General features: G+C 36.5%; 1 protein-coding gene across 3 annotated transcripts in view; it reads right to left on the bottom strand.

The window, feature by feature from the left end:
* LOC150110194 (katanin p80 WD40 repeat-containing subunit B1-like) overlaps positions 1-23946 on the bottom strand; it is a 351290-nt gene that overhangs the window by 244416 nt on the left and 82928 nt on the right. The window lies entirely within an intron of this gene.

The following is a 23946-nucleotide window of genomic DNA, read 5'->3' as shown; positions in this document are numbered from 1 at the left end:
CAAAACATGACGACAATGACGGATGTGTGTCACCCTGGGAAAATGCCAAGATATCTTATCTCAAAAACATCGCCCACAATTCCATAGCCAAACCAAAACATCATGTGATATCACAGAGAGACATATGTTCCACATAAATTTCCAAACACATAACGTCACGATTCTTATCTCTAAATATCACCCACAATGCAATAAGCGAAGCAAAAACATGATGTCCCTGACAGACGAGGGCCTCCAGCGAAATTCCAAACTGAATAACAAGACACATCCACGTCACGATTCCTTATCTTATCTTGATCTGGTTAAAAGTGTCCCACCAATCACGACACGATTCCTTATACATCTCCCTTTCCATTCAAAACAACAACGTCACTTATTTACAACTAACAAATGACGTCACTTATCTTCACCCGATAACAACAAACATTCACGTCACGATCCCTTATCTTATTGATCTGGTTCAAAGTGTCCCACCAATCACAACACGAATCCTTATCTCTACCATCACCCATAATTCCATACGCGAACCAAAACACAAGAACTCGCGTCACTGACACATATGCCCCCAAGGGAAATTTCGAACATTCCAATCTCATGACGTCATCAAATGGACAACCAATCACGTCACGATTCCTTATCTTATCTTGATCTGGTTTAAAGTGCCCACCATACTACTAGCACTTGGAGAAAGCTCTTCTTTGGTGAAAAACTTTACCACAGTGCAGTACTCAATATTTAACATTATAGCCAATTAGTGTGCCATGGGTTAGTCAAACGAGTCCCTCCAACTGAATGATGCAGGTGGAGAGTTGAAACTGGTACACTAAACTCCCCATATGTCACGCACGGCGTTTTAAAATTGGCGCGATTTTGTATGTCAGGCCGGAAACGTTTTGAACCTACCTAGTAAGTGCTGGTGCACATCCATATCTGTTTTAAGGCCAGGCCATAAATCTTGATGAAGTGAATGTGAAAGTAAATCTTTTTTTTTTTTTTTTTTTGTATGAATTGTTGATAACATACGATTTTTTGTGGGAGTTTTTCGTCCCCCTCCTGAACTGCAATCACCCGAGTTAACCATGCGGTTCATAGCTGACATCGCCAACCATGAAAAGCATAGTTCATGGAAGATGATTCAGAAAGAATTATTACAGAGCAGCGATCATGCATAGTGGAAGTGAAAGCTCCATGAATGTCTTCCTCGACAGCATCCCAGCACAATATTATACTCCTCCAGGTACGATCATTCACAAGATCTCCCTGATTCGTTACCATCAGATTGGTTCAATACTTTATGTGAATCCAGAGACTAAAAGTTGTATTATTTTTTTTTTTAAATATCTTCGTGCTGGAAAACACTATTCCCATGCGTAGGTAGGACCAGAAGAATCCGAACCCAACAATATCCTGTGCTATTTAACTAAATATATTCCTGTGGAATATAGAAATTCAGTGATTTCACAATGCTACCAGTATACCCTACAAAACACGAAATCAGCTTCAAATCTGCCAAGAATGTCCAAATCTTAGTAATTCTATATCACTCATCATACACCTAAAAAGGATACTGTTCCAGAAGGGAATTCTTGTACAATGTGGTGTTTTCTGGAAGCAGACGTATCAAGTGTTGATTTTCAGCATAATAGACAACTTTCTCACAATTGAGAGTAATAAGTCATCCACAAACTGTCGATATACTACTTTATCTCTTCTTACTACAAGGTCAGGCTTCCTCACTCCGATATTCGTCCAATAATAGGATTCTACACCTGTTATACCTCTCTTCTTCAGGTTATTCTTTTTAACCAGCACTACTGCAATGTGTCAACCAAATCTGAAATAATCCTACAACTTCTTACAGAAATCTTAAATTTCATTAAATTCCACTTGCCCACGAGGAATTAAAAATCACGTTCAGCTCGTTTTTGCCAAATTTTGCTTCAAAAATGATGACTAAAACCTGAAATGACCACATAGACATCTGTCGTTTGACTGTGTGGTCGGTCGGTACTTAGCATATTCGCGATCCAATCAATAAGCTGTGTACTCAAATCCCACTGTGAGCATGACTTGTGAATGTCTTCAGGTGAAGATGAAGTTCATCGCCAAGTGCGAGACTATGATCCTGATTACTGCAGGTCTAGTGGGGGATCGAAAAAGTTTCATGGTTGGTCGCTAGAGCAGGATTTCCGGTTAATCTATCTAATCTTTAACTAACACACAATACTAATGCTTCAATAGTAAGTCATTCATGGGTAGGATCCATATAAAAAAACTATATCTTAAATCCCAAATTTTATTAAATTCCATCTAACCAAAGCGGAGTTACTGAATTATAAATAATTTCCACATGTTTGGTTCCAACAAATGGTCTGACAAATAAAAATTAGCAATTCGACAAATTTTTGTAACAATTCCAAATATGAGTAAATATCTGTCCATCCAGAGAATAGCATGCGAATGTACGCATTAGGGCATTTAGTTATTCGCATCGGAATACCTTTAAATCCCCCCCCCCCAAAAAAAATCCCTTAGGAGACCAAATCTGGGCACAGTAGTCCAAATTCGGTAGAATCAACGATTAACGGTACATACTAATTTTCATTAAGTATCCCTTGAACTTGTGAATAGGAGAGTGATGAAACACTGTGGCTCAACCACGATTTATCCATGCCACGAGTCATTTACATGACATATTATAAGAACAGCAGTCGTTACTTTATTGCGCATGCCTCAATATACGACCTAAGAACTGGGAATTGGAGAAGTCTGTTCACAGTTGAGAGAACCGTAACTGGCAGAGTACCAAGAAGAGTCAATTCATGTTGAAGAAGAGAAAGGAATAAGGGATGTACGATTTCGTCACCAACAAGCGAAATCACGTGCTTTGTTTTTCGCAATACAAGCAAAACAGTTACCACTTTAAAAACTATAAACCTGAAACCTACAATGACTTTTCGGCTGAAGTCCTTGTAAAGGTAGGAATCCCAGACGGGATTCGAACTCAGCTCCTTCCAATCGAAGGGTGCGCACGCGTGTATGTGTGTGTGTGGGGGGGGGGGGGGCGACATGCCGAAATACATTATTGCGGCTGGATTTGTCCCCATAGCAAAAAAGTTGCATTTTGAATTATACAATTGTTTGCTCCTACACATAGCGACATGCTAAACAATGCTGGCCTACCCAAGGTAAAAAGTAGGATGGCTTTTTAAATGTCATGGTTGGGACAATTATAAAAATTGAATAAATAACTTCAGACATTGATGCAAACCACACAATTTATTGTGGCCCGTTGTTTCAGGCCGACACTATAGCACAATCACGAGAATGTCGCGACTCTTAGGACGAGAGGTACTTCAATTATTATTACGTGACAACTCCCTGGGATTCAAGGAATCAGCGGAAGGGCAGAATCGAACTCTGCATTTCCAATCGCAGGATACATTGTCCGGTCGTTGTTCAGACTGCGCTCAAGTTTATAAATACTTTTCAAGTAAAAGCGAGTTAACCTGTTTCGTAAGGACTTGGCAGGTTCCAGGCTTTCAGCATCTCTTTTTCATCTCACAAAATAGGTAAGCCAGCTGGAGAATGCATGCAATTAATACATAATTTATTTCATTATTTCAGTTGCTCTGGAATCCAAAGCAACTGAAATAATGAAACTGAAGTAATTCCAAAACAATTCAATCCACTTTTTAAATTAAGGGGATATTAAATCCCACATTGTTTTAAAACCGAATAAGAAACTCAAAGATTGGAATCAGAGAGTTTCATGCCGAACATAGTATAATAAACTATAAAGTATCGGCGAATACTAGCGTGAGCTAATGCAAGCAGTCCAAGTACGTAGTACAAACTCGGGCAACTCGAGGCAAAGGTGGGTAAAGTTCTGATCGCTATTCTTGGTATTTTCCATAATGTAAAAACACATTTCATAGGACTACTCACTGATGAAGCCTCAATAAAGGCGGAAACCGGTCTGGGTAATGACCTTCCACCATAATATAATAACAGCATACATTTCTTAGGAAATGTGTTTTTACATTATGGGAAATACCAAGAATAGTGATCAGAACTTTACCCACCTTTGCTGCGAGTTGCCCGAGTTTGTACTACGTACTTGGACTACTTGCATTAGCTCATGCTAGTATATAGTCGCCGATACTTTATAGTTTATTATACTATATTCGGCATGAAACTCTCCGATTCCAATCTTTGAGTTTCTTATTCGGTTTTAAAACCATGTGGGATTTAATATCCCCTTAATTTAAATAATGTTTATATCGCCGAAATGAAGCCTATTGGCTCTTTATATTTAAGTAATTCAATCCACTATTTCTGGGTTTGCACAATTTTTTTTCTTTCTTCTACCTCCCCTTCCCAAGGGGGAACACCTGAATAGTTTGTAAATTAATGTTTTCGTTTTTTCACGGAAATAAAATGATTGCTTACATGTTGGCGAATGTTCATGAGCACAAAAACTACGTCATCACAATGTGAGTTCAGTCAGGAAAGGTAATACAGTAGACCTTCTATTTAACGGACTTCGGATTTAAGGGGGGGGGGGGAATTCTGTCCTAAAGGAAAGATTTAAAACTTTTTTTATTCCCGAATATTCTGTTATAAGATAACATATGAATGAAATCATACATTATATTGAATCATCATCAGACCCTGATGTACTTCCTTATTATGAACGTTTTAGAGAATTTCGATCTACAGGAGTAAGGAAGCAGGTCCGCGCGGTTAGCCTAGTGGCTTTGCGCTTCGCAACCATATGCTTGGGGAAGGAGTGTACCAGGTTCGATTCCCGTCGAAGACGTGAGGATCTTCCTCAGGCACAGCCAAGTTAGCCGGTCATGGGCGCAAGCAGTAGGGTTTTTTCGGTCAGTTTATCTGGCGTTTTTCATCCCGCGAACATACGCTTCTACAGCCAAAAATATACCCCCCCAGCAGTAGACTAGACGACAGGTCGGTTGAGAGTGGTACTAACAAGTAGTCGCATCTAAGTAACACGCGGACCCTGCATAGGAAGCGGGAATAACGCGTAGTGAAAGAAGTAATAAGGAAGCAGCACAAGGTGTTGGTGAAAACTAGCTTGATGAATTTCTTCAATACCGCTTCATCAACTGGACCTATTTCTGACTCTGAAAATTGTAATTCTTTCCATTGAGTTAATATTAATATCGAATATAATGCATCTTTTTAACGTGTTTTCAATGGAGTTTAAGAATCTTAAAGTATCTTTCCCTCTAAAATGGATTTAAATTAAAAAAGAAAACTAATGTGTACATTGAAAAAAAAAAAAAAAAAGTGGTGGAAATACTCCATTAATTACATTCTATAGTTTTTGACGTGTTTAAAATCAAGTTTGGTTCCTGTCAGAAATTTATTTTTAACGGATGTTTTAGTGGCGCGCATAAATTACTTAAATGTGCATTATAATAATATTGTATTCATACTTAAACATTATAATAACATTTTAATACATCCTGCATATTGTAAGTTCATTATTAATATGTTTTTAAAATGCATTCGATTTAACGGAATTAATCAGTTAAATCGAGGTCCTACTGCATATTTCTACAGCAGAAAAAAGAGAATGTATTTTATTCTTCTTTAGAGAACAAAGTTTTACTGATTAGGTTAACTCTACCTTCACAATATATCAACCAAATTACTTCTCATACCACACTTTACATTAAATTGCACAAAAGTCACTCATTCATTCACTCACTCACACAGACCGTGGAAACGGATGTTAGGAGTCTGTATATTGCTTAGTAAGCGTTAGATACTAAAGACCAATTGGCAGTATAATGAAATAAAATTACAGAAACACCGGCTATCAGTATAATTAAATATAATAAGCAAATAGCGATGGCCAAGTGAATAGGATGTTGTGTTCTCTTCAGAACACAACCATCCTTCATAATTTCTTATCTCCTCAAATATAATGACGGACATTTTACGATAGACTAAAATTACTCTGCAGTGGATAATTTTAATGCTCCTCCTCTCCTCTCTCTATTCCCCCCCCCCTTCTTTACACTGACAGCTGACGCTAATCAAGAGCTATGCTGCTAGCGGAACAAAACTAGAAAAGACAACCAAGGAAACAAAAGGAACATGAATTACGACACGTAACAATCAGTGCCGGTGTTATACTTTCTTTCTTGGTGCTCAAATTATACAGCTGTTGGGACGAACTTTAACGAGGACACCGACGGCTTTCATGGGGTACGCTTTATTTTATTTTTAACTTCCCCTCAGCAAATCATTGTCATTTCCTCAAATTACATAAGCTATTTTCAGGTGTTTAAACCAAACTTCTATCTCTTCTAAAAAATATTCTTACCCATATAAGAATCAGTCTGCATAAACTTTTCTTTTTACCAACGTATCCACTACCATTACAAAAGATGCCCGAAGCAACTTACGTTTGTGATTAAAATAGACAAACTAGAACAGAATACTAAAAGAATGGATAATACAATAATAATAATAAACTAATGTCAGAATTCAAACTTACATTTTCGCTGTAAAAAGTTTACCTCGATATTCGCCATTACCGCTCAAAGCAATATATTGTCCTGTTGAATTTTCCAGGAATTATATGATCTAATTTGAATGGCATTCCTAACTGGCGACTGCTATGACCATTGCATTAACTGATAGTTCTCATATCACCTTCCTTATCAGGCTTCATAGCTACTTACAGTTCAAGTAAACTGGCTTCTTATAAATCCAATTTATGCAGGATAATTATCATCTACATATTCAGTTGTGTCTGTCAACTGTGCGTTTCTTTAGCAGGCTTGCCTATTTTGCATCGGAGAGGAAAATCTCTACTTATCTCTAAAGGTTGACTAACCGACTTTCAGATGAAAGGTTCATATAAATATTCCTCGTGTCCTAGACGGAAGGCCTACACTATCGAAAGGTGGACCCTCAATAAAATAAACATGATGCATTTTTAAGAATTACATTAAAATGAAACAATGTATATAAAATAAAGGTCCGATAAACTGGAACTTGAAATCTGAAATAAATATCCTTACTGCTACAATTTTTATTAATTCGAAATGAGAACCAACTTGAGTTAATATTCTCCTAATACTTCATAAATTCTAAATCCGCCTGGAATAGTTTTAATATTTGGAGTGGTGCATCCAAAACCTCCTGAGAACTCAAAATTGTATCCAGAAAAGGCCGATCCGCTTAACAGATGACCCCTCACACAGATTCCCCTCCAATCGCTTTCTCATAGAGCTCTGATTCTGCATTGTTGTTTTTTTCTTTATTATTTTTTAAAGTATTTTCATGGCGTTGTCCCACTCAACTAGTCACTACCGTTTCTTCTGCTTTCATGTAAGAATACAAGCAGTTGATCGTCAATATTCATATGCAGTTCTCAATACTTATCGAAACCAGCTTCTCATCCTCTTCCTTCATTTCACCTACTTCTGATCTTTGGAACAGTCTTCCACATACCGTTTTCCTTCAAATTAATATAATCCCAAGCTCTTTTTTTAAATTAAATATTCTTTTTTTTTCTTCTGATCACTTGCCCACACACGGCACTGTTGTGTTATAAGTTGTGTGATCTCTCGTGTGTGTGTGGGAGGGGGGGGGGGGCTGATACAAGATATTAATTTGATATCTGAATCAAATTTCAATATTCCACACTAATATATCCTCTAATAAATGCAGAAAATATCTAACAGGTACACGTTTTCGTTCCATGAATGGCTGTATTAGAATATTACGTGTTTAAAAAATATCTAAAACTTGAACAGAATGGCGAGAAACATACGGTCTACCTTTTTCTATGATGACCACTGATCGACACATTTACATGCTTGCGAGCTACTGAAAACCAATTACGATTTATTATTCAAGAATATTAAAACTGTGAAGACAGATTCAGGTCGCTTTTCAATATATGATTGATCTATCAACGAAAGGGTCCCAAGATCTATCAGTGCCGCGTCTGGGTTTGATCTTTTCCAATAAAATAGTGTAACCGCTAAGAACATAGACATTTTATTTTATCACATTATTTATATATATATATATATATATATATATATATATATATATATATATATATATATATATATATATATATGATAAAATAAATGATTTGTTAGTTCAATGAATGCAAATGAAGAATAATAGTAAAATTAATGTGTCAATGTGCGCAGTGTGAAAAGATTCATGTGTTTATTTATTTTTTTTTTCATATGAACTATAATGGAATTCCGATTGCAAACATTTTGTATTGACATCTTTTTCTCCAAATGCATTTCACAAATCCATGACCTGCATGCGTTGATTGTATGGTAGATACCGTTCGAAGAGACTTTCTAGCGGCACTTCAGGGAAAACAAATTTTTCGTCAAAGATCACAAACACTAAATTCTTTTATAATTCATTCCTAGTGTCCAATTTATAAAAACCATTCCCAGCTTTTTCAAGTATAATAACTAATTATAAAGTGGACATCACCTTTTCCAACATCTACGTCGGGAATCGATGGAGTCGAACCGATCCAAACTTCTAGATGTCTAACCGTCGGAAGACTTTTTTTTTTTTTTTTGGCTTGTAAACTTAAGTCATTTTTGCTCTATTTTCGTTCTTTTAAAATAGTTTTCTTTTTATTGCACAAAAGATACAATCTGTTTGAGTCAATCTCATTCGGTGAGATATCTAATCTACTTATCACATGCACCGGCAATTTGCACTGAATGCAGATGTCTGCAGGTGCATTCTTTAAACAGACCATGAAGTTCGTTTTGTTAGAACTTAGTTTCCATTTCGACATTTCAATTTACATTTGTATCAACCGTAGAAATTTCAGTTTTCTTCTTATTCCATTAATACATATTCTTTCTATATACATTTTCAATATCAATACAATTTTTTTCAAAATTTTTCAATACAATTTCAATATCCTCAATTGCTCTTCTACACTATACTGACCTCAGTTTTGGCATTAAAAATTTCATTAAATGGTTTTGATAAGCCGTTATCAACTTGAATTTTCAATCAGATTGCGATTCTAAAACCTATTAAGTGTAGTTAACATGATTATCAAGTTCAAAAAATACAACCACACCTTTTTTTTTTTTTTTTTTTTTCTGCTCAGGTGTTTCAGAAGAGCAAGAAAAAACGCTTTTTATATGCACTGCTTGGAAAGAAGTCAACGGACACCGTGCTATGTAACGAGTCACCTGATTGTAGCCGGTATAAATTGGACGAGTATGATGCTCCCAAGTCAGTGCAACTGTGTCCAGGTGAATGGCTGCGAGAAGGGAAATGACGAGTTTGAAAGAGGCGTTGCGATAGGATGCCATGTTGCCGGCCTATCTGTTCGGCAAATTATTGACAAATTAGGCCATTTCAGGTCAACAATCAGTGATATCATACTGAAATGGAATCGCAAGGAGTCAACTGCAAGTGCTACCCCCCAGTGGACGACCCGCCACACTCACTCAAAATGACCGTAGGGAGCTACAAAAGATAATACGTAACGAACTGTCATTCGTCGGCCGACACGTTGAATGCGAAGTTCCCGGGCATCGACTGGAACACGAATCTGCACAAAAAATCATTCAGAACCGAAGCTAACAATATGGTTTTCCATGGTAGGACCGCAAGCTCCACATTACCCGACCCAACATGCAGCATCGTCTTCAGAGGTGAAAAGAGAGTGTACAGTGGGACATGGAAGCTTGGAAAGCTGTGTTATTATTATGTGATACCTCCAGGGAGTCCAAAGACTCATCGAGGGAGAGTGTGCCAACAGCATCGAACGACTGATCCCTTCCAACTGCTAACTGCGCTCAAACTTCCTTAACTTTTTGCGAGCCATAAGTAGCAGAGGCTCTACCAATCGGCCAACCTTTGCTGGAGCGACGAATCATGCTACACCCTCTAACAAGCAGATACGAATGTGGTGGTGGCGTGTGTGTGTGTGGGGGGGGGGGGTAACGTCTCTTACCAAAGTGCATAACTTCAGCTACGAAATTCGAAGGTGATGGTATAGTCCTGTTTTTTTCTGGTTTGGCCTTGGACCTCTGTGGTGCCCACGAACACGAAACTCTAAGCGGTATCTGAACATTCTAGACAATGCAATGCTTCCTACTTTGTAGCATTTCTGCGGAACTCTCTTTCAGCAAGACAATGCACCGTGTCATAAGGCTGTTGAATGTAACTGCGTGGTTTGTGATCATGAACATCGCCGCATTTGACTTGCCCCCACAGAGCCCTGATCTCAACCCTACTGAGCATCGGTAGGATGAACTGGAAGGTCGGGTGAGGTCAAGGGATGTTCTAAGTAAAGTATAAAATAAAATTATCATTTCATACTTTAAATGAAATGACCCGTTATTCTACAGAATAATTGAATTATATACTATAAAAGGGGGAGAGAGAGAGAGAGATGAATGCCAGCATAAATAAAAAAATCACTTAATCATGTATTATAGAATAACATTAATTGATACGAGACATTAATACGGGTTTGCATTTTGAAAGTAAAGAGGTCCAAAAAGATGAAAAGCAATGTTGGCCAAAATTGATGGCGCAAGGGAGAACCTAACAGAGTTTTATGAACTTCTCGGATCATATATATGATTCGAAATGTCTTTAAAAGTGCAGTTTCATAATAGCATTCCATTCTTGTTGGATGAAGTCATTCTTGTTCACATCGGCTGAAAGTAGACCCACTTTTGGTTTAGAGATTGTATACTTTGTTATCATTTAAAATATGCAATTGCGTATCGTTTTTTTTTAATTTTATTTTTAATTTAATTTTTTTTTTAATATCTGAGGTGGTGAATAAAAAGTTTTTATTTTCAAAACCAAAAGTTGAGGTGACTCGGCATATTCAAGCAATGATCCTACCTAGATAGCAAAAGTTCATGAAATTCCGCCTAGATAGAGATGAATCATTAGCTGTTTTGGTCATTATTCTAGTTCTACATATACGATTAAAAGTCCTTTATATATTTAGGAATCTGTTCACAATTTTATCGCTGAAAATGACTGAAATTAAAACTGAGATGATTGGACTCTTAAAAACCGTTATACTGCTATGGAACATGGAGATCAATGGCGATCTAAGACTAGTTTTAGGAAGGGCAATTATCCGACATTGCAACACTGAAAAATATATTATACGTTTCTTGATATTTCTTATATTATGAATTTATTTCAGTGAAGTATACCATACTATTTTATTTGTATTCATATGCCACTTATACTCGTATCTTTACTATGGCATCGAATACTAGTATGAGTATACTGTTGATGTAAGTATATTAAGTTGAGACAATATATACCTATGTCAACTGATTGTTCAGAAGCAAATGTGCGCGCTGCTCAGTGGCGTAAAATATACTTGAATAGAACAGGACGTGCGTAGAAGCTTCGTGAAAACCGAACTCTTTGGACTCTGTGAGGTGATGCGCGTATTTTTAAGAAATTTTCTTCTCGGACAAACACATGGCGTGGAGATGGGTTGTTAAAACTGATGGCAGAGTGCCACAAATGAAAATCAACGGGTAACGAAAACGATCATCAAGTGGAAACAGCTGCGCTGTAGCAATCAGCATCAACCTAACAGCCGTCTCCAGGATTTTCTTCTTCTTTTTTTCCCCTGATTCTTCGCTGTCCAAAAATGTCATCCAAGTACCACACTATCTTAAAAGTCTCAAACTACCGTTCCGTTCGATAAGTTCCAAACGCAGGAGTCTTCAAACAAAAGCAAAACTTAAAAGCTCCAGTTGGAAGTCGGTCACCATCTAATACACAAACAGCTCATAGAAATGCAAGATAATTAAATGCTGGATAAGCTTGTGTTTTTCTTTCTGGTGAAAGAAAAACACAAATAAAAACACGCTTAAATTTCTTATCTGGCTGCAAAACAAATAAATAACGCAACATAGCTATGCGGTAACAATCATGTTGAATAGTCAGACGAGAAGAGATCTGAGATAGAAAGCTTAAAAAGTAATTGGAGTTTGATGCTAAGTAATGACAGCTGTTTTGGTTATTATTCTAGTTCTACATATGATTAAAAGTCCTTTATATATTTAATTAATCAGTCTACCTTACCGTGTCAAAAGAAGGTAAACAGAAGGAATCGATCATGCATAAAAACGATATTAGGTTGAGAATAATCAGTATTGGTAACATGACAGTGTTGGCTTGGGCAATAAAGAGAGAGAGGTCTTTCTCTTTCCACACCCTACTTTTCCATTTTCATCTGTAATTATGATCGAAAAAAAAAAAAAAGGTAGAGGTACGAAGAAGTCGCATCAGTGAATGAACACTGCGAATCACCTACAAATGATGAAACTAGTACCTTATTACAGTGATACAATAAAACTACTTGTTTTTCTTGCGTCTTCAATATAGTAACGCTGTTCGGAAGGGCATGTTGTTTACTCCACGGAGCGAGTTACTATCGCCAGGACGTGAACTGGCGATAGTAACTCGCCATTTGAGTAGGAGAATTCATACATAATATATAATTTATTGAGAAATATACACGTTTAAAATAATTCTTTTTTTCTTAATAATGATTCCATGCGTTAATGATGCATAACCGAAAATTGCCGCGTACCCCAGGGGTACGCGTGCAACACTTTGAGAAACATTGCTCTATAGGAATGATTTCGACTCAAGTGGAATTAGTTTTTTTTTTTCTTTTATCATGCTCCTATTAGAATTCTGAGTAATCAGACATCTCTTTACAGACTATCTATTAGGATGTATCATTCAATAAAATTCAAACCAAATATGGAATATATATAGATGTTCTGACATTACTCAAATTTTTAAATACTGTCTTCTGAAAAAAATTCATCTCAGTCAGATTTAAGCGAAAGTGATCGGGGTGGGGGGGAGGGTAACTTCTTTTGAAGGCACCTCAACAATTTGCTTCATATTTGAATTACAGTCGTTTCTTATGTTGCTTAAGGTCGTCCTGACAAAATTAACCTAATCGGACTAAAATGAAAAGGAAAAAGTGTAAGGGAAGACGTTCCTTCTCTGCTGATACCTATGCAGGTTGCATCGTCGATTTCGACAATATAAGATAAAGATATATACCTTAATTAAAAAAAAAAAAGAAAGAAAAAAAAAGCTCATATAAAAAAAACTAAGTCCAGTACTGATGAAGTTGGCTGCAATTTAAAGTGGCCATTTGGATGGATTGTTTCTTTTACACGAAATGTTGTAAGCCTACGGTGCATCAATACTGGATGTAGGCTAAGGTCAATTAATACGGGAGCCCTACTCTAGAGACAAAAGGTGGAAAACATTGTCACACAGCTTCAGACCTTCCAGTAGACAGGGTGATGGGTTCACACAGAAATGAAAATCGTCTATTACCTAGACTTTCACAAACAGTCATGCTACAACAACGGGATTCGAACCCACAGCCTATTGATTACAGAGTAATTATGCTATCCATTCTGCCAGCTGAGAATGTAAATTCTCTTCCTGAATTTGAGCAATGCCCTAACTGCTGACCATTTCAAAGTCAGGAAGGGAATTTAGATTCTCAGCTGGCAGAATGCATAATTACTCTGTAATCATTAGGCTGTGGGTTCGAATCCCGTCTAAATTGCAGCCAAATTCCTAATTTCTTAGTGCTTCCCCTCCTTTTTTTTTTAATGAATTTCGTTATACTTTCATTTGTCTAAACGAAGTTTCGGAACAAGTTCGGGTGGCATCTGACTGTGAATGTGCGAGTCGTCAGCGTACAAATTGTCATAAAAGGTCTGAAATGTGAAGGGAAGTTTCATTACTGATACCCATTCTGAGGAAAATACCTGCATAAAATACACGCAGTAGAAAGTGCGATTTGCAGACGTGAGTACAGGAAATCAGAAAGGGGAAAATGTCATTAATCAGTATAGAGGTGAGGAATCTGCATTTAAGGTGTAGGCATATACAAAATTCCCACACACGAAAGGCAGAAGAGCCTACAGCACATGAGTGCCGTGTGTGGGCAGGGGTCAGAAGTAGAGTAATCTGTTAGTATTCTTCTTCAACTGTTGGAGGTTGTTTACTTATTTAAAAAAAAAAAAACATGGAAATGGGCTACAATTCTAATAGCAGATATTTTTGCTCTTTCAAGACCACTACTTTTCAGAAGAAAAAACCTACCATTTGACTGAAATGGACAAGATACTTTAACTTTGGTCGGTAAGCTTTTTATCCTTTACGGGATTATTAGAATCCATCTTTTCACCCAAAGGGAAGGGTCGTTATACCGACTGAGAGGACGCCACATTACATTAAGCAATGTAATGTGGCGTCTTCTCAGTCGCTACATTATATTAAGCAATATAACACTTTTGTTGCATTGCTTATTACGAAAAATAAAAATTAAAAATGCAATATTTTCATTTTGTAGAGGGCCAGCGCACTATCTAATCACGTTCCTAATTCCACTTGCCCTAACGATGAAGATTCTGTCACTCATCCAGTGATCTGGAACAAATCGGAAAACAATTTTAGATGCTATGATGAGCTTGAGAGAAGAATTTCTGTTCCTTCCACAATTCCGGTCTGCCAATCCGGTCCATCTTAATACTAACCTTAGCTATAACCTATCTGACACTCACTCTTCAGCTCTCCAACTTTAGTGAGCACGAGATCATGTCCGCGTCAGAAAGACTTCACGTGTCAGCAATACGTTTGCGAGTAATTTACAGCTGATATTCTCTCTTGTAATGTATATTTTTGTATTTGTCTTTTCATGTTATGCACCTGATGAAGCCTTTTAACACGACAACACTAGTTGTGCGTTCAACTAATAAAGTCCCCCCCCCCCCCCATTTCGGTATATCTCAGCTTCTAGTCATTAAATTTCTTTAAGAGGCATAAAACAGAAAAATGTGAGGAAATGCAGTTAGAAGACTAGATATCTATTTTGAACAAGTATCTTCTGGTTTCTTTCTAGTGAGAAGAAAAAAAAAAAAACAGTGAAGTAACAGAATATGGAATAGGAGGAGATCATTTGCTGGATCATCCATTTAAAAATGCTAAGGAAAGTTTAAAAATAATCCACTTTTTTTTTTTTTTCCCAGTCGATAACGATCAACAGAAAGATTCGTGTGTGAAATGTGGGAGCAGTTTGGACAAAAGTTCTGACCGACAGCATTGGCTCGAGTACCAGAAAGTGCGGCTGCCATTTTTACCACGTTCTCTTATTATTATTGTGGGCATGCAAGTTGCCTGTCTGGCTTAGTGAAGAAGGCAAATCACGCATTGAATCCCAGCTATCTCAGGAAGCAAAACTTACAGCAACCTTAGACTGTGGGAATGTGATACGACAAGGTGAAAACAGCTCTCTCAATAGTACAGAGTACAGAAATCACCGAATATTATACTGTATACATGACTAAAGGGCAAACAAAATACGTGAGAGAATGAACACTTCAAGTTTTTCCCAGAAAGTGTTCATTCAGCAGAATATGTATATTTTCTGTTGTTCTAACAAATCAAATATGTCAACAGAGCATCTCAAGTGAAAACACTACATGCAATACTACATTAAAGTTACATGGTAGGCGTTCGGTAGTAGATGGATTTAATCACCTGGTGAGCAACGCATCCTGCTTATTGTAGGCCTGAAGTGGCATGAAAAGATCAACTTTTTTTCCTGGTCATACAGTGATACGCAGAACAAATCGGCTTATCTAGTTTAACTTCAGCTCAGTTACGGCATTAATGAACTACAGGTTTGCAATCCTTCAAGGATGGAACAGTCATCAAAAAAGAAAAAAAAAAAAAAATAGGTGTTTCTCTATTTACTTAATGGGACCAGCAAAATTTTAAATTTATATTATGTTTCAATACCATAAATTCCTAGCAGAGAAATAATCAACTATTTTAAAACAACTGTATTATGTTTAAATAATCGAACATAATCATTCAAGCATTAAGAATGCCACTTAGAAGAAATAATTATCCACCTGTTGAAACCGGAAAAACTGTAAAGATATCCTGCAGGATGAATTATTCAGGCAATTATTTTTAATGCTTTTGGAATCTGTAACACAGTGGCAAAAAGAATGCTATTTACACACCGCAAACACAATTATTCTTAAACAAAAAGATATATTCAAGGTGTAAGTAAATTAACTTAACTCAGTTGCAATTAAACGCAGTTGGGATTCTAATTATTTGATACTATTACTACTGATCTAGACCCGGAAGAAAAGGAGGAGGAGTCAGCCCGCTTCATGTATCACAGCAGAAGGTCAAAATTAACAAAATCACTTCCTGATTGAGAAAGCAACCTATAATTAACTATGCAATTATTTTGTAAAGAACTGAGTTGGAACAGTAGTGGAAAAGAATTTGGAACGAAACGCTATTTTAAATTATAAAAACTCAGAAATAATTTTTAGTCATATAGCTTGAAAAGTTTTTCAAAAAGAAAAATCTGTTCAAAAATATGATAGTGAATTTAACGTCAAAATTAAACATTACCGGGGAGACTCAAATATGCAATTTCCTCCAGGAGGAGGAAGACTGAAATCAATTGAAAAAACTATCGCAAAAGGTCACAGCGCACACTCTTACGTCTTGATTATACATCTGAAGGACTGAATATCGTTGAGAGACTTCGCCTTGAAACACGTATTTACACATTATCTTCCTAATACAAGAAATATTTCAAACATTCTGAACTGTCATTGGAGAGATAGAGAATCCTGAGCACTCTGGATATCAAAAAATTCTCAACTTCATTTCAAAATTCCTACAGTATTAGCAGCTGCTTCTAACTTCAGAGCAAATATAAAGCAAATTCCTAGAGTATGAATTAGCTCTAAAGCCTGATCACTACATGCAACGGTTTTTCCAGTCCTTTGGGTGGGATTCAGTGCTAATGCTCCTCTGATCACTCTAGCCGTAGCCGATTGGTTTTAGAGCAGTGTTTCTCAACCTTTTTTGAATCATGCCCCCCCCCCCCCACCTCAACGTCTCAAAGATTTTGATTCCCCTCCTCTAGCATAATAGTCAGCCAAATTCTGAAAAAGTAAAGTATAAATATGTACATTTTCTAATTCTCCGTACATTCTCCGTATTCGGGAGAATGTCCAATGCACGGTGCGTCCAGATCAGGGCTGGATTTACTCATAAGCCAGAGAAGTATGCTTAGTGCCTCACAATCGGCCTCCGTCTCAGTATAGATAAACTAAAGTTTATCCACTAGAGGAGAACTTCTCACAAGTTATAGCTTAAGTACCACAACAACCTTAAATCCGAACCTAGTCTAGATTCATTTTCACGTTGTACCACAATCTGACCAACTGTAGCACGTCCACTGAACTTGAAGATTCTTTGTCTGCTTTTCACATCGTTCAGCAGTTTCTGACTGTATACTCATATACCAGATGTGGACTTAATGCTGCCTGTTTATCATATCAATCTTGATTTATCCGAGCTGTAGTTATCGATGTCTGGCTCCCATTATAATCTTCCTCGTTCGAAGTCACAAAAGTTATGATTTTGGACTATCATATAAATACATTCAAATGCAAATATTGTCGCTTGAAAGCACTGCAATGCATATTAAAAAAAAAAAAAAAAAGGCGCAAGTTATAACCGGTGAAAATGATAATAGTCGAGATAAAAATTATAATTAACATGACTACTTCTCATTAGTTCGGTTTTTAATAATCTTTTTGTTAGCATACTTCCCTAAATAGGAAACCTGTTTAAATACTGACCTCCCTTTAATGCGAAATATAATAAAATCCCTGAAAATTTACAGTTATCAAAATCTTGGTTTCTACAGTACAACATAATAAAATAATTCATGTGGATTAAATGGATTTAAAAACTATGACAGAGGTGAAAGGAAGGTGAGATCCGTAAGTCATGATCTCTGCATTAAGTACATAATATCAGATTTGGTCCAAATCCTACGAAAAAAAAAAAAAAAACATGAATATCAACATCAAAATGTTGATATTCATGTTTTTCAGTAGAACATTTCAGCTTTGTAATGGGTTTCTGCCGGTACTGCCAGAGAAAAGAAATTTGATTTGTCTCGGGAGTTCGGTGTTATCAAAACGCATCAATCCCCCCCCCCAACACACACACGCAAGAATAAAGATTAGAACTTTAGGTTCTAAAGATCTCAAAGCTTGAAATATTTGAACATCGCAACTCTTGTCGAATGAGTAGGAACGGAATGTACCATCAGCAAAACTATGGATAGAATTCCGGTCAAAGGAGAGAGGAGGCATTTATGATATCTCGCTGAACCCAACTCCGAAGACACTCCTGCACGTTGAACTGCCACACATTAATTGAAAATACTACGCGTCGGTCAGTGGCTTCGAATGCAATTTCAAGTACCAAGACTAATGGTCAAGGACATAAGAAAAAATTATAAATATCAATACCTCACCCTATATATAGTAAATAATTTTACCAATACATAACGTTAGAATGAACCCCATTATATGGTCAGGCTACAACAACAACCAAATTCCTAATCGATAAAACGAGATTGTGATGATTGTGATCGGGATGCTTATGATTTAAACAAAAACCTACACCTCTCTCAATAAATTCAGAATCTAGTAAGGAAGTACTATAGCGAATGGAAGTGACGAAATTTAAAATAAGTTCCCCCGAATGAATCTTCCTCGTAATTGTGATAGAAAAAAACTCGAATCCGTCAAATAATCCTTTCAAAGTGTTATAGAAATGAACGTTTAATTCGCTTTAACTGACATGGAAAAGGAAATGAATGCACCTAACATCTCAGAGCGAGGAATTTGGGATACCTATACGAGTATTTCCTGTTCTAGTACATGCAAATAAGATGAAGTAATTCAATTGTAGTTCTAAGTTCTTCCAACGTTCACGCCACAAAAGATCAAAATAAAAAATCTTGATATCAGGTGTTGCATTATTTTTTGCCAGTAAAGAAATTACTAACAATAAAAATAATTACTTATATTAAATCGTTCCAAAATTTCAAAAAGTGTCATGATCCGTCTGTTTACTCATATCTTAACACGACACGAGTAGGCAGACGGTCGAGGGTGTAATTTATAGGTAAACAAGTAGTCCAATTAAAACTAACACTCACATAGGTTTAAGTGAAGATTCGAAAGGGAAATTTCATTAAATTCCACCCGTTCAAAGAAGAATTATTACAATTATTTCGAATCGCTTAGCCTGTAACAATAGAGTGAAATCAAAATCGAGCTGGATGATTTTTTTTTTTTTTTAATCTAACACGCATAACGTTGTTTATCCTATATTGCATCGGTGCTCTGGATGAGTCGAACACTGACGAGATAAGAAACTTGTTAACAACTGAAACTGAAGACCAAGAACCATGAAAATCTACAGAAATGCAAGCAGCATCAAGCGAACATCGTGAAAGAACAGCGAATCGGTGAAACGGATCATTAGTCAACATAATTGCTTTCCTCTGTACTGAAAGTTTTTAAAAGAGCCCAAGAATTTTTAGTTCATCACTTCAAATGACAGAACGGTATGCAACGGCTGAATGGATTTTTGATTTATACAGAGCTGGAAATAAAGTAATGGCCTGAGCCAAAGAGAAAAACGTTGCTTTTCTGGAAGCTGCTGATTCTTGCAATATGTTTATACCAAGAAAATGCGAAAGTTTTAGAGTAATCCCCAAAAAAGAAATCTTCTCCTGTCCAGAGACTTGGATGTTATCAAAAGACTGAAAAAAACAAAAACAAAAGCTCTTGGGCTAGAAATAAATCGGAATTTTGCTTTCCAAACATTGAAGTTAATATTTGAATAGTGTTGGGTAGTGCAAGGCGTGATAAATAAGAAAAAGGAATGCAATGCACTGTCATCTGCAAAACTGTCAATTAGATTCGTAATCAGTCGGAAAAGATCAATGATACATAGAAGGGAGACACTGGACAAAAGAACAGTTCCTCTCCAGCATTAGTAACAAAATTTGAAGACAAAAATCCATCAGAGATAACGCGCGATCAGATAAAAAGCTGGCAACACAGCTGCAGAAGTAGAGGACAGACCACAAAACAGGAGCTTACTTAATAGGTCTTTGTGCGGAACTTCAATAGAGATTATCAAGTTTCTCCAAAATTTCAAATGGCATTTGTCGTAACATGAGAGGCATAAGAAAAAGATCCTTTGTTGGCAGAGTGACGGAATCCATACTGGGAATCCTTTATTGCTTCGGGGTTTCCCAGTAGCGTAAAGTTAGAGTCTCTTCAACGCTTTAAAAATGCACTAAAACGACAGCAACAAGACGCTAATTTGATGGTAAAGATTTTATTGTCCTTAAGAATATGCTGAATAGGAAGACATGAGAGAATCTAATATCTGAACTTAAATTACAGAATACTTGCGAAAATCTACTAGGACCAGGAGACTTTTGGGTATTCAGGTGTCGAACACACACAGAAAAGGACAAAGAGCTGTCCTTTTCGGTGTGTAATGGAATCATCTGAGTACAAAAGAAGTGCAAGCAGATTGAGAAAAAGAGGGACAGCATTGGCAAGTGACTCCAAAAGCATGATTGCATTTTTACTACCGTAAGCGGAATAAGGATTATATAATCCGAAAGAGCCTCCGCAGCTCAGATGGTTTCTACGGAGCCTTTGGTCAAAAAGACCTGAGTTCGAATCTCGTCTATGACGTGAGGAACCTTGATCAGGACTTTTCAATTAGATGTGAGTTGGTCGGTCTCGTATGGAGGTAGTTTTGCCTCGCCGAAAACTGTTTTTTCGTCCCTCAAAACAGGAAAATCGGCCAGTGAACACACGTACCTACAGCAGACGTAGAATAGTACTGGACAGGAAAGGCAACGGGAACCACTTTATTCTATAATAATCCCCTAGTAATGAAGCATTGGGACCCCGCCAACCACTGGGTTGAAGGAATACACACAATCCGAAACGCAACTCCAGAAAACAAATTTGGTATTTTTTTTTTCCAATGGACGATCAAAATTATCTATCAAAAAATCCATGCCACAATGTGTACGCACTCACGACCTATCAGATGAAGCATCCATATATATATATATATATATATATATATATAAGCTGTCAGATGTGCAAGAATCTCGGGATTCTGTCATTTTAATTGAAAAGTTTCAAAATCCTGAAACAGTAATGTGCCGGCGAAGTCAATCTTCTTTGATTTGACAAAAATCGCCATAACACTGTGTTTATCGAACCCAAGAATCCCGAGCTTGATAGTGAAGACTGCTGATGCGCAGATATCAACAAAAACCTTGAACTTGGCAGCGAATTGCTTAAAAAAAAATATAAAAAAAAAATCCAACGAAAAAAAAAAAATAAACTACTATGAAAAGAAATAATAGATGCTTTGTTAATAATAGTTACGTGGGCAGAAAAGAATAAAAACCCTGCCCAGGCGAAATATATTGAATCGTTTAATAACCTGAAATACACGTAATTACTGTAAATTCACTGACCCGTATCTAATTTATTAAGTTACCGCAGTGCAGAAGTAGATGCGTGAGTGCCTGCAATAATAATATGAAGAGCTAACAGGAAAGCGAAATGTTATTGGCCTCAATGTGGCAGGAAGGATAATTAACGAGCACATCGCTGTCTTTTAATGAGTATAATGCAAAAAGCACAAAAGATAATACAAAAGTCGAAATTTTCATCTTGACTAACGAGACATGTGTCCACATACTAAAACTAGATTTCATTCAATTAAAATAACACACACTATTACCGTAGTTCAATTTCATTTGTTAAATAGAACCTCCGTAGCTCAGCCGGTATAGACGAAACCATTTGGTCAGAAAAACCTGGGTCCGATTCTCGTCCATGGCGTGAGGAACCTTTATCTGATCTCTTTCGACTGAATGTGAGTTAGCCGGCCTCATATGGAGGTAGAGGATTTTTTTTCGCCCTGAAATTCGAGTTTTTCGTCCCACACTTCCCACAGAACAGGCACGCCGGCCCCATGAACACACACACACACGGACCTAGAGTTAAGAAACATATACTTAATCCCTCAGGAAGGCTCAACCCACTCCTCAAAGGGAAGGGGAGAAACCCATAATAAATTTGTGAAATCTACAGTTTTATTGGTATATCCACAAGCTTAATCAGAGGTGTGAAATCATATCTTAAAGTAGTTATTACTACTTTTAGTATCAAATTTATTTCAAAGAAATGAGCATTAAAAATGGTCCTTCTACAAATGATAAAATAAAGCCAGCATCTTGAAATAAATTTCAGAAATTGTCTCCATAAAAATTCAAAATAAGGAACAGCTTTTGATGACGTTGATTAATTTGATTTAATTTATTTGACTTTCTATTTTATTTTCTTCGCTTTAAAATGATATTTATTCCCATATTTGTATTAATAACAATTCGGTCATTAATATACATAATCGACAAGCTGGAAAGGTAGCTTGAAACTAAAAAAAAAAAAAATCAATTTAATAAATGAAATTTATAATTGAACTAATCATATTTAATTTGAACTAAATTAAATATGAGACGAAGCTATTTTTTTTTTTTGACCTGAAAACAGATGAACAGCAAAATGGCTACATCACTCCTGGTATGTAAACATCGGCAACAATACTCGCGAATTTCTAAAGTGAGAGAAAGTTTTGGGTCAGTGAACTCGTTAACTTGCCCTTTTAAACTGGAAGAGTAACAAAGCTCACGATTAGTAGACCGTGAGAGGGGGCGGATTACATACGATGAAGGAACAAGGGATTACCACATTATGCTATTCCAAGTTATATGCGAGGTGAGAACGGCTCTCGGTTCCGCAACTGGTTTTTTTTTGGGGGGGGGGGGGGGGAATGCAGCAAAATAATACAATTTATACAGCGTAAACAGGTTTGAAACGACGAGAAGAAACACGAGCTTGATAGCATCTAATATTAGATGCTACACGCGATAACAACAACAAATCCGTTTGCAGTATCACGGGACAACAGGTGCAACACAAGCCAAACGATACGGAAAGCCAGAGTAAAGTTTGAGTTGTTTTTAACGAAACTTCATTTACAGGGCTGCTTAATTATATTTTGAATGATAATATTGGTCTAGAACTGGACTAAAAAAAAAAAAAAATTCTTAAAAAACACAACTACAACAGATTTTTTTTAGTTTCAAGCTACCTTTCCAGCTTGTCGATTATGAATATTAATAACCGAATTGTTATTAATACAAATATGGGAATAAAGATCATTTTAAAGCGAAGAAAATAAAATAGAAAGTCAAATACAAGTGAACTAAAACAAAACGCAAGTAATAAAAAAACATATAATTCGATCGAAGATCAAACTACAGTTATCTATTATAATGCCCCAAATTAACAAACTTCAATCTGTTAATCTCCTCTCCGTCTTCAGCTAGATAAATTCATCACATTACAAACGATTCTCATAAAATAGTGAGGACACCACATCTTACGCTGTGATGTCCTCACAATTTTAGCAACATGTACCCGAAATTTTATGCCCTTCAATTTGTGGCGAGTTAGCTGATCTTATTACATGGAGATAGTACGGAGATATGGTTTTTTTATCTCCCAAAAACTCGAAAACCAACATACAGGAAAACCGGCCAGAAAACGCATGCAATTAAACACGAACTAAAACTAAATTTCTTATTGGTTAAAGTCTGAACAACTTTGCCAAACAACACATCCTAATTTATCACTCCCACCAAGAGAGAGAGAGAAACTTTAAACTCCAAATTATTATTTACAATATTTATTATATATAAGATCTGATAATATTGGAGTCTTGATAAGTAACAGACTGATTTGGAGGAAAATTGTAGATAGGAAGTTAATAATGATGTAATTTTTTTCATGTAGTACTATCATATCCTGTACACCCTTTGAGGGTACATGGCAGGAATTTGATGATGATGAT

Source organism: Typopeltis vanoorti, chromosome 1, assembly GCF_054136105.1.
Source record: "Typopeltis vanoorti isolate ZY-2024b chromosome 1, IOZ_Tvanoo_1.0, whole genome shotgun sequence".
In the NCBI taxonomy this organism is placed as follows: Eukaryota; Metazoa; Arthropoda; class Arachnida; order Uropygi; family Thelyphonidae; genus Typopeltis; species Typopeltis vanoorti.
Note: the sequence above shows the minus strand (reverse complement) of the source record. Positions and strands in the feature narration are given on the sequence as shown.